The following is a 13,515-nucleotide window of genomic DNA, read 5'->3' on the forward strand; positions in this document are numbered from 1 at the left end:
CCAGTGTCGATGTGGCGTGTTACAGTGGAAGTCCGACCCAGGGAAGCTTGCCCCACGTCGAAAGACGAACGAAATTCTTCCAAGAGGGACAGCAGCTGTGAACGCTGGGCCGCTGTAAGGGCTGCAGCGATGGAGGAACCAAATACATCTCTGGACAATGCGTCAGATGTAGATACAGCACTGAGCGTACGGTAGGTGGTGCAATTCGGGTTGTCGGGCACGTCGATAACTTGCACGTCGTCGATGGCTTCCACGGTACCAACACATTCTCTTCGGAGCATCATGACAGGGTATGGGCACAGGTTGCAAACAAAAATTGGGCTAGTGCCCTTGACGATGTCCACGGTCGCAAAAGGCAGCCACAGGCCCTTCCTTGCGAGGAAACGGCCAGACGGGGAAAGTAATGCAATGAGCGGCTGGTGATAGGACTGTATAGCGGGCTGCACTGGTGGCCTAGCCACGACGTCGGCAAAAGTGAGAGGCACATGCGCAGGGAGTGGGTGGGGCCTCGCGATGACTTCAGTGTAGCTAAGCGGTGCTGGTGCCGGGGCCTGTTGGGGTGGAGCCGTGACCTCGGTGTAGCTCAGTGGCATAGGTGCAGGAACATGGTGACGGTGGTCGGGCAATACCTCGGCGATTTCTTGCTCGATGACGCGGCGGAGTGGAGGCACGATACCCACTGAACACACACTGGTCTAGAAGGCGTCTTCAAGACGTCTTGACAAGATAAGCAAGACGTCTTGAAAACCCTTTTAAACGTTTACAAGACGTTTTGGAGACATTTTGGCAGGATATTAAGAACTTCTTCACGACATCTTACGAAGATTTTGTAGCCGTCTCTAAGACCCTCTAATGCACCGCCAAATTTGGGATATCAGACGTATTGCAAGACGTCTGGTAGACGTCTTAATGACGGCTAGGAGACGTCTTGCAAGAAATCTTGGGAACGTTTTGAAAACGGCTACAAAACGTTCTGCTGGACGTTTTGAGGAAGTCTTGAAAATGTTTTTAAATGCTTTAAACATCTACTGGCTAACTAAGGCATGACCTTTGTTAGTCGTTCGTATTTAGATAATTAAGCCCTAAATTGTTTTAAAGTATTTACAAAAGATAGTGAGTGTAAATATATTTGGTCTAAAGTGCAGAGGACGTGAAATCTGAACACGACGTAGGTTATTTCAACACAGAATATTCCATAAAGTTACCAAGTCTTCACGTTGTGGAAAAAAAGTGAAGAAACAAATAAGCAACAAACATGGTGACTGTGAATATATACATACTATATAAAGTACAACGGACTTGACCTCTCTAAAGTTTAGTTCAACACCTAATCTATTGAGCTAGGGGAAGCACTAGCACACTTTAAATAGTCTCTAGAAGCTGAAATTACGTCATATTACAATCCAGATGGTCTGCCTCCTTCCGATGTCAACTATCCAACGAAATGTTGCTTAGCTTCAGTGATCTTGCTAGAAACGGCATACATTGCCCATTACGGTCCGGGAAGACCCAATATCATTTTACTTACCTTGTCAACACTGATCTAGATTTGCAGATAGAATAATATCAAAGACTCCTGCAACACTATTACAGAAGTTTTCCTTGCATGGATGTTTGGCACGCCCAAGAATTTAGATACACAAAACTCCCTTCCATTATAGCCTTGAATATAAAGGAATTGAGTGACTCCCTGTTATCTGCTACATAGAGAAATCAATGAGGATATTCGTATTCTTTGCAATATTGAAAAAAGGTTGGCTTTACCGACAGTACCAATCCCTATGGCCCATATCTTACAACCCACCATAGCAACACTGAAATATTGGCAAAGCCACAAAAGCGATAAACACGTGTCAAAGCCACGTAAGCTTAACATAAAGCATGATTGTTCACACAAATGAAGTGCTAAAGTGGTCAAAGGTTTCAAAGAATTTTTAGTAAATCAGTAACATGCCACTATATAAGCAAAATGTTTCTAATGCACCTCCTAGAGTTTTGCATTGTGGCTGTCTGTTCTAACAAATTGGTCACTTCACGATTCAGGGAACTGGCTTAGAGATTTCCATAGGCTGATGCACCCGCAGAAAATTCAGCGTGTTCCAATGATGCTTGACCTCAGATTTCGCACCTGCAATTAGATAGAAGGTAAGACAAGATTAACAAATATGTTACAGTGAAACTTCGTTATAACGAAACGGGATATAACAAATTACTGTATACAACAAAATGATGTTCCCGCTGAAATCCCCGAAGATATCAATGTTTTCATAACCTCGTTTCGACGAAGTAAAATTATCCTGCCCCACAGATACACCAAACTTCAGTTTTCTCCGAAAAAAAGAAATGCCCGACCCTTGCAGGCTCGCTTCTGCTTTCCGCAGGGTAGAACACACATTCGTTGCCGATGTTTAAAACCTTTACGTATTTGCGTTGAATCCACCGTAACACTGGTCCTTGTCACCACAACGCGTAGTTGCGCATAAGCAGACTCTAGATCGCCATCGCAATTCCTCTCACTGCGGCACCGCGCAGGCTAGTTAGTGCAGCTATAGGAGTGGCCTCGGAGATTGCGCTGGTGTGCAATTTCAGAGGCCACGCCTCCCTGTCTGTACCACGTACTGCTCGAACACGACGAACATCGTTGAAGTCGCAGCCTGCAACCTATTCAACCGCGTCGCCGTTTCGCCGGTTTCGCGATGCTATAGAGACGACCCAACTAAAAGCGGTAACGAAAGATCACCACATTGAAACAGAAGGCAGCTATCATAAAGGCAATCGTGTCAGATGCTAAGAAGTGGTGTGTTAAGGACGCCGAAGTTTCTTTTGCTGTTTTATTAGAAGTTCAGCGAGCACGTGGCCATGTAGTGGTTCTGTTTGCCGAAAAGCTGTCTTCTTCTATACAAGTTGAAATTTATGCGCGATATTGCGCATATATTGCAGTGAACGGCAGTATTGAATATATTGACGTAATTTTGGCTCCCCCTTCAACTTCGCTATAAAAATATTTTATTGCATATGACTGATAAGAGTTCCCACTCATTTATACCGCAGCCTTGTTTGCAAACAGTAACTGTTAGAAATCCGGCCTAGGTATCTTCCGTATGCAGATGCAATAATGTCATCGCTGCGATTCGGCCTTATCTGTAGCCACGGTAGCAAGCCCCCGAGATACTACCGTGAAATCCGGATTCTTAGCGATAACGACAGCCTTGTCCAAGAAGGCCAATGCCATGGTTGAAGGCTGCCACGTCCTCCGCAACTACGTCGCAAGGGACATTTTTCGTTTTCAAATCATACACATGCTGCAAGCCCTTTTTCGAAATTGCATTTTTTGTTCATTTAAACGTAGTAGCAGTTTGCGCCGAACAACAATTCTACACCGTGTCCTTCACATGTACCAGTTCATGATGCGACGTGCAGGCAGGAACATATATGCGCCCCGCGTCATAGGTTTTCCGAACACGTGACAAGGCCTCCTCTTGGGGACATGTTGAATGGCAGCATCGACTCCAGGATGCGCGGCCAAGCGAGGTCACTGGTCAACTTGAACGATGTTCTACGCAACGAATGAAACACTTCCGGGGTAACCACACTCAGAATGTTCGCGACGTAACTTGAGCCAGGCGCGTAGCCCGGATATTGTTTTCGGGGTGGGGGAGCTAAAGCACCGCGATCGTCCTGACTGCGGTGCTTTGTTCTTTTAAGCTCCCAGGCGTCGGAGAAGCGTTGAGACGCGAATACCCATAATAACGGCACGTTCGAAGGATACGCGCCTTCGTTAATACGCGACGTGCCAGGCACAAAAGGGAGCAGGGCGCCGGCCGTAAAAAAAAAAAAAAAAAAAAAAAGAAAGAAAGAAAAAAAAAGAAACGAAAAGAAAAGAAAGACAAACAAGACAAACTTACTTTGGAGAGCGGGGGGGGGGGGGGGGGGGCGGAAGCCCGGTCACCCAACCCCACCTGATACGCCACTGCCCCGAGCGTCCTGATTTAGAGCAAATTTGCCGGGATCGCTGTTAAATTTTTGCTTTATTCCTGGCGACCAGATTTCTGACAATGACTTGCACAGATTACGTCCGAGTGAGCATAACCGGAAATGTTCATTCGTTCGACGAAAAATCGTTGAGGCCTGCCACATTGCCGGTCACACGCGCCCTCGAGCTCGCACGACCCTCGCCTATGTCCCTTGAGTGAGCAAGGCCATCGCAATTGTTCTGAAACCCTATGAAGTCAATGTCCCACGTTTCGGCCCACTAGCTGCAGCATGAACAGGCAGATGTGAAGATGCAGAAGATATGCTCCAAGCATTGTATACAGAACAGCCTGCGGGAATCGCGACTATCTTTACATCAGCGAAAGCACTCATTCTAAAAGCGCTTGAAGCACGAAATCTATGCAAAAGATATGAATTAGAAGTGAAGCAGAAGTGAAGAAACAATGTCGTTCCCATTGCACTTGCGGAGCACGTGGCAGGCTGAATACGCCACCGACGAGACAACGCTTCTATCATTGCTAAGGAAACTGGATTTGAAGGGAGTTTCTCGAATCCCTTGCTATCCAGACTACAGAAAACTACAGAAAAAAAAAAACGCTGTATCGCAACGCTCACAATATCCCGCCTGCATACGCAGAATGCCGTCGTTCCGAGCAGTTCGTGTTGTGAACAAGGGGTTCCGTACGTCCAATTCTTATTAGCACTTTTTGATCGGCGTCCTTTCTTTTTTTCTTCTTGCAACATGAACTCCAGAACCAAGAGAAAACATAAGCGAGATGCAGCATTGAATTTGAATTTATTATCCTAGCTGTTGCAAAGTATGGAAGTCAATGTGAGCAAAATTCTACGTATTAATCCTTCTTGTGGTTTAAATTAGGACAGATAGATTTGTCAAGAACCAAGTGAAGCAGCATAAAAAAAATTCGGTCCGAACTATCAGTTAATGAGGACACAAAAATACAGATGCCGCACATACAGGCCACACTTAGAATTTATTTATTTAAAGGCGCAAACGATAGGACATTGCCTCCGTGTGTTATTCTGAAGACCAACGTCTTGTTCTGTCATTACTGAGGCCGCAATGACGTATTCACCTTCTTCTGTCATCCTCGCCTCAGTGGTAAGCTCAACCTACTCAGCGATTGGTTCAGCTTACCGGTAACATCATACTCAATTAAAATGACAATTACATGACAAGCGCCATGGGCTAGTCATATCACTACTTCAACCCATTACGTTATTAGGCACCTGAAATAGCATGTCAGGCAAACAGCCAGGCTAACATCTCCAGCATCTCATTAAAGAATGTTTCTTTCTCTCTATGTGACACAGAAAGCAGCTTAACAACGTAATGGTTTGAAGCATGTGATATGACTGGACCATTGCACTTGCCCAAGTGCTATCTGCCACATGCAATGTTTTTTTTTTTAATTTGATTCAGTTTAAAAAAATAAAACATTGTAGAATGAGAACATACGGTGTGTTCTCATTTTACATGGTCCTCTTTATTTAAGCTGAACTAAATTTTAAGAACATGTGGCGGACAGCACAAGTGTGCTGTCCAAATTGTTCTAAATTACTCGATGAGGTGGCCTATTACTTCTACGAAAAATCAGAACGTTTAATTGAACAATTAATAGTTACATTAATTAAATTTTCATTAATTACCTCACTGCACATATTTTAATTGTAGCTAGTAATTATGCCAGGCATATCGACTTGCAACAAATTCTGAGGATGGCAACGGTTTCGAGATATGCGTTATCAAACTTGCAGTAAAAATGCACAGTTTTTAAACTTAATTTTTAAGAAAAGGCTGTTTTATACATTGAAGCACACACTAACTGGAACGCCAATGCATTTCGGTGGACACATTCAAAATTATTATATCGAAACTAGCATAGTCCTCAAATCTCGTTCTAAGTCGATATGCATTTCATACCCACTATAAAAAAATATAGCTACAATTCGTAGATTAAAATATGTGCTGCAACGTAGTTAGTTTTTATTAGCGCAATTAAGTAAATTATTCGAAAAGCATATTGGTTTCTCGTAACGTAATGGCCGCCTTATCGAGCCATTTTGATCAAGGTTTATAATTGTGCTATCTGCCACAGGCAATTTTTAAAAAATTGGTGCCGCTAAAAAAAAAGACACCATGTATAAGGACACAAAATCCGCTCTGGAACAATAATGCGGCCTGACTTGTAAACTATATTTCCGCATGTCTATGGCACAAGAGGAATAAGAAATGACCTTTTCAGCGTTGCAAATAATTACTCTTGCGATAACAAAGGCCCACAGTTATGCGCATCACAGGAAGCCACTATCTCATGCATTGGCCTGTTTACCAGCGCTTCAGCTTGCTGATAGAACGCTGCAAGTGTCTAGTTTTGTTCAACGCTTGACGCTACGCGCGAGTACGTACACATGTCTCAATTTATTTAATTATCCAGGTACCTCACGGGTTCCCACTGGAACAATAAATGAACAATCATTTACCATATGCCACTCTACTATTGCCGCTACCGTATCCACCAGCTACCGGTTGGTTTGCTTGCATTGCCTAAAAAGCACGCCACGCGTACAACTGACGCAGCTTAGCGAGCATGCGCCAACCAGACTTGTGCCCGAGACCGTCGCGGCAACGGTATAAATCGATGTATAGCGCTATGCTAAACGTTCATAACAACCCTAAAATTTCAATTTCCCTTCCCTTCCAGAGAAGTGCGTTGGAGGAAATCGCTACCAGCGATCCCATAAAGCTCTGATAAAATAACGGGTAAACAAGAAACAAAGCAACAATTCACAACAGCGTGACACGCCGCGGTGGCTCAGTCGGCTAAGGCGTTGCTGCCGAGCGAACACGAGATCATTTCGATGGAGGCGAGATGCAAAAACGCCAGTGTGCTTGCGTTGTATTGCACGTTACAGAACCCCAGGTGGTCAAAATTAATCCGGAACCCTCCACTACGGCGTGCCTCATAATCAGAACTGGTTTTAGCTCATAAAACCCCCGAAAGAAGAACACAACAGCGTGGAAACGCGTAGATGGCCTGGCGATATTTCTTTAACCAGAGAAGCAAACAAGGAAACAAGATATGGGGTGTGCTGTAGTTGCGCAAATCCCGTCTGCGGCGGCCGCATTAGAATGGGGGCGAAATGCAAAAATGCCCGTGTGCTGTGCATTGGGTGCACGCTATAGAGAGCCACATGTGGTAAAACTCATCCGAAGTCCCCTACTAAGGCGTACTTCATAATCATATCGCGCTTCCGGCACGTAAAGCCCCAGATTTTCATTCATTTTAATTACGAGTTCACCTAACGTTTCGTTTTCAGCCCGCGAGATTTAGCATATTCAGATTATGACTTGCGGTACGAACGCCGATGCGAATTAATTTAAGCCGTGCACAATATCAGGGTTAAATTGGTAGCGCGAAAGAAAATTATGGACAAAGCGGCGTGTTCCCGAGTCTAAATCCATGAGCAGGCCACCCACAAAGATCGCTATATTTTAGAAGTGCCAACCAGCAATCAATAGATTCGAAGCGTGGGTGACTGTAGCTCGACCGAATGCGCAGTACACAGTTACACCACCGTCACTAAACGCAAATGAAAAGAACCATACAGGTGGGTCTCGCGCAACCAGTACAATACGAGTTGAAACGTAACACGTTGCAAGCAAGCGCAGTAACACGCAACAGCAAGCACGCGATTTTACGCGAGAACAATGGGGATCAAGATTTGAGGCGGGAATACTTTTCGAATGGCGCTACCGCGCCAGCCAGGAATTGAATAACAATAAACAGGCCAAACAAATTATGTCGGCTACGCAAGTTTGCCTGATCGCGTTCGTGATCGCCAACAATGCGGGAATGGTGGGCCACTGGAAGAGCAAGCTCGGTATCGCCAAACGAGCGACACTAGTTGAAGCCCTAAAGTTTCGGCATTCGTACAGCAGCAGCTGTGATGAGCCTCTCATGAGTAATTAACTTTCCTTAACGTCCAAAAACTATGGGGTTTTACGCGCCAAAACCGCGATCTGGATTATGAGGCACGCCAAAGGGAGGGATTCCGGAATAATTTGGACTACCTGGGATTCTTTAGCGTGCACCTAAATCTAAGTACATGGGTGTTTTAGCATTTCTCCCCCACAGGGACACTAACTGTCCCAAACGCATTCCACGGACCATGGATGACTGCAATATAATTAGGACTTAAATTTGTCAGTGCAGCGATATATCTCGCACGTTGTCAGGATCATCGAGAAAAACACGAAAACGCGTCATGAAATAGTTATTCACAATGTGGAAAAAGCAAGCATTATTTTCTCTGTGACAAACGTGTATCACCGTTTAATTTAAGACGGCGGCAAGCTCACAGTATAGGTTTCGAGCGCGTCGCGCAAACGTGAAATGCCCATACAAAGGGCATTTGGGGGTAACAATTCTCAGAAATAAGGCACTTTCGTGCGGTACTCACATTTTTTTTTTTTTTTTGTCCGTATCGACGAGGCAGGATCCGCTTTCCGAGTCAAAGAAGCCACGCCGCGTACTCCGAGGCAGGTGCGTAGCCAAGGGGGGGGGGGGGGGGGGGGGGGGCTGATGGGGCTTCAGACCCTCCCCCTCGAAATTTTTTCGTGCCGGCATGCACCGCCGACCAAAACTATCACCGACGCCGGGAATCATTCTGGATTCTGTTTACAATGTCTTTTTCACGCTCGAAAGGGCATTTTGGCACGAACATTCCGAACTCGGGCTGGATTTCGTGGCAACACCCTTGCACCTGGAGTCACGCAACGCAAGGAGCCCCACCCGAGCACAAATTTTCAAGGGCTTTTTGATAGCGAGCGGGCGCGTTGCGGCATCTCGCAGCGGCCACGGAATCTACGGAGCGCATGGATTTTTATTACGAAACTTTATGTGTATAAAGTTCTCATGAAGTTTTGACGTGAAAGGTTCACTGTTATTTCCAAAGGCGTGCTTTAAAAGATTTTCAATTCTGGAACTTTATGGGCTTAATGCTCTTATACGCTTGGGCCAACATGCGTGCACCGGAGCCCTCGTGACCAAGCCGTTCCAGAAATGAAAGCACGCGCTCGCAATATTCCACACATGCGAAAATACTAAATATCACCGTGACTGTGAGCTAGCAGCTGATAATTTTCTCGAAACATTTTCAGGAAGCGTGCCCAATGTGATCGATCAGCTGGACCAGGGCAGACAAAGTAAAATAAGAGAAAACAGAAGAAAGTATATGGCCTATTATTGAAGAAATTCTTTTTGCGGGCGACAAGGTCTGGCTCTCTGTGGCCACTGGGACAGTGGCCCTATGGATTAAAGGATAGCCCCCGCTGAAAATACAGGTATTTTCAAAGCGCTTCTTCGCATGCGAGCTGATTGTGGAGATACACATCTGAGGAACCATTTGGAAAGTTGCCCCAGTAATGCCTCGGTATCTAAGTCCAGATGCACAAAACCAAATTATAGAAATTTGTGGTGAAATTATCAAAGAAACTCTAGTTGCAAAAGCAGGCTGCTTCTCAATACTTCCTGACGAAACGACGGACATCGCTGGAATCGAACAGCCCACTGTTTCTGCAAGGTACCTAAGCAAGGATGCCAACGACATCGAGGGAGTGTTTTAGGTTTAGCACCGGAATATATGACCTCTCTCATTGTGACTGCAGGTTCTGTGTAAATGTGTACAAACTGCTCCAGATTCTAGTCATCCTTCCAGTGACCTCTGCCAGCGCAGAGAGAATATTTTTAACAAGAGTTTACTAAAAGACTACTTGCGCTCTACAATGTCTGTGGAACGCATAGTTAGGCTGGCGCTTCTATACACCCACAGAGACGTCGGCATCAACGTGTCCGAAGTCATTGACCGCTTCGGTCAACTTCCCCGCCGAGAGAAGTTTGTCCATTAGATAGCGCAGCAGCAAAAATCTATGCAAGTTAAAAGCTCGGTTCCTTCCGGTCCATAAGCTCGTAATTATGAAAACGTATGACCGTTCCTTAGCTTTTAAAACCGCATAAATTTTAGCCGTTTATTCTAGCAGTTAGCATCATAATCAAAATTATCATGCGAATGCGAAAATTACGAGCACATCAATAACCAATTTTGAGCGACCTTGCTCATTGAAAGCTCGGCCCACGCGGCGTTTGCCAAAAACAATCTCGGATATTGGGTGGTTCAACTTGGCGCATCATCGCGGCTTTCGTTTGTCCTTTTCTTTCCTTTTTTAGCTACCTGCTTTTACTTCTTTTCTGAAACGAAGCAATACCCTCCTTTAATTTTGGGTGAAGAATAACTGTTGCCGCTGTGCAGGCAGTTAAATTACACATTTTCGTACTGATTTCTGCATTATTCCTCTATTATTCTACCCATATGGCGCTGTCGCGACCGCCGCATGGCCCGAGTACATATCACAATTTCTGCGATCATAGTTTTGCTCTTGCCTAGACCATATGTCTTTCTGTGGCGAAGTTTACTATATGTGACTACGCAACATGTTTATTAGGGGCGAAGCTCCTTAAGGCGGCACCCGTTCGTCCCTCGTCGTAGTAGTAGTGTGTAACCAGTCTGATAAAAATGAGAAAAAAAATTCCGAAGTTGTGTCCGTAGCGCGGAATCGAACCAGGGAGCCGTCGCTTCCGAGCGCGCGGCGTTAGCCCACTACGCCACGAAGCACACATAGACACAAGCACCACGATGGCAATAAATACCCAACATTAACGAAAGGCCGCGTTTCTAGCGCGTTTCTAACGCGTTTGTGCTAGCGCGTTACGGCCCGTGTAAGAAGCTGGTGTAAGACGCTGTGGCCTCTCCGCCTTACCTTCAACGCGTTTCGAACGCGCTGCCCAAGGCGGTGGCAAGTCAAGTTCAAGTCGAGGAGCGTTTATGAATACGGGGGGTATACTCTCTCAGCAGTCATGTGATGGCGTCGGCAAACGCGGTGCACGTTCCGGCATGTGTAAATGGCTGCGTAAGACGCCGTGGCCGCTCCCCCTTACTAGAGAGTACTGCACGTCTCTAACGCGTTTGTGCTAGCGTCCCCTTAAGCGGGAGATCCGATGATTCCCTCCGGAGCTTCGCCCACTCATCATCATTCACCCCGTGGATATGCTGTGATTTTTTTTTGTCTTGTTTGACGGATTATATACAGTGACGTTTGCTTAAATACGTAGATTTATTGGAGACTTAGACGTATATTTAAATATCTTGTTGCGAGGTTTTGTGTATACAAGCAGTGAACTTTGTTTCCAGCGACACTCTTTTGCCCTTGAAGTTGTATCTTCGACTTCGTATATTTCATTCTATCTTCGCATTTCTAATGTATATTTTGTAGAACTCTTACTTTTTATTTGTACTCACTGTTGCGAGTGTAATCTCGGTGTAATTATAATACACGACCGGTAACAGCTGCTCCTGCGCAATCTATTGCAACGAGGGACAACGTCATGGAGTTTTAGGGGCGAAGCTCCTTAGGGTGTGGGTCTGTCCCTCCTCTGTAGTAGTAGTCGTCGTAGTAGGTAGCCACGTCTACTTTTATGAGAAAAAAAAATTCCGAGAGTTGTGGCCGTAGCGGAATCGAACCAGGGACCCCTCGCTTCTGAACGCGTGGCGCTAACCACTACGCCACGAAGCGCACATGGACAGACGCACCACGATGGCAATAAATACCCAACATTAACGAAAGACTGCGCGTTTCTAACGCGTTTGTGCTAGCGCGTTACGGCCCGTGCAAGAAGCTGGTGTAAGACGCTGTGGCCTCTCCGCCTTACCCCCGTATTCATAAACGCTGATGGCGTCGGCAAACGCGGTGCACGTTCCGGCATGTGTAAACGGCTGCGTAAGACGCTGTGGCCTCTTCCCCTTAGAGTACTGCACGTTTCTAACGCGTTTGTGCTAGCGTCCCCTTAAGCGGGAGATGGTGCAATTATAATGAAGAGCGCTGTTATAAAATAGGAATGACGTCACATATGGCGCGTGTCATTGGTGGTAGTCAATCGTTCGATTTAGTGCGGCGAGACTGGGCGAATTACACGGAAGATTCACGGTTTACCGATGATTCCCTCCGGAGCTTCGCCCACTCATCATCATTCACCCCGTGGATATGCGGTGTTTTATTGCGATAGCAATTATATGGACACTCAAAAGCAGATTTCTGCCGTCGGCGTCGCCGTCGCCGTCGCTGTGAGGTTCCGTATGACGTCAATCGAGATGAAATCGTCGCCGCGCGCCGCCGAACGCTGTATGTGCGAGTGAAAGGGCGCGAGGGACGCGCTCTTTCACGGCGAGTGAACGCACGGCGGAGAACAAACGCGCGTTCTGCGCCGTGCTTCCTTAAGGGCTGCAGAAGTAGGCGTCTCTTTCCTCCTTTACAATCATCATATATGTAGAGCAAACGCGCCTTCTTTCGACGCGCGAGAGGCCGTGGGGGAGGGGAGAGGGGGGGAGGGGGAGGAAAGGGAGACGACGTTTAGCTGCGACACCAAATGGATATTTATATCAGAGGCTCCGGCAACAGTCACCAACGCCGCAGGCATTTTGCGCGAACGCGGGAAAAACGCCGACGGCGTCGACAACAGTTCTGCGCGTTGCCGGTGCTGCTGCATGTCCAAATTTATACAGCTGATAAAGCTAATATCATTACTCCGTATAGCTCTCTACAAATTTGCTATCGCAATTGATGCTTCGCCTTTCAGGTGAAACTGCGACAACTTTTTTTTTTACCTCGCCGTTGCATATGCGCAAAAATGTAAACAAGCTTCTTCAATGACACAGATTTATCAAAATATGTGTCCTCAATGTATTCATTTCTTGGCCTTTACGTTTTTCATATCAGCTGCATGCACTGCTTTGCTGGTTTCGAACTGATATAGTTCTAAAGTTCGTGTGATATTTTCTTTACGTATTAAATAGACAGAAAAATAAACGCGGAAGCACTGCTATCAGTTATTTCTGCCACAATTTTTGGGACATACGAATATATTCTTTTATGAAAAAATACATATTTTACTTGACAGTGCGTAGCGTTCAATCATTCATTTGCAGCATCTAATATACAATACCATTGCCATGATCAATGCATTATTCATATATTTGATCCCTCGACAAATTCTATAAGGAGGAGGCCGCGCTGCAATGTCAGCTCCCTCCCCCCCCCCCTCCCCCCGAACAACATTTCTGGCTACACCACTGCTCCGAGGGTCAGCAAGGGTCTTTGGTTAACGCATCGAAGACACAAAATGGAGAGCACGAACAGAGAGCACGCTCCGACAGTTTATTTAAAGTCGAAAACAAAGGCGCGAACCGACTTGCCCGAGCAACCGGCGCCGCTTCCCGCCGTGAAAGATGTGAAAGGGGGAAAGATTGGAAGGGCAGGTCGGGAGAGAGAACGGCAAAGGGAGGTTGAGCTCACGCGACGAACGCAACGCCCTAGCTCATGGCTTTCGTCACGTGATAGTTGGAGGCGTCGAGAGAGAGTGGTTGTGAAGAGGAAGAGGCGCTATGCAG

This window comes from Dermacentor silvarum, chromosome 4 (assembly GCF_013339745.2).
Source record: "Dermacentor silvarum isolate Dsil-2018 chromosome 4, BIME_Dsil_1.4, whole genome shotgun sequence".
NCBI lineage: Eukaryota > Metazoa > Arthropoda > Arachnida > Ixodida > Ixodidae > Dermacentor > Dermacentor silvarum.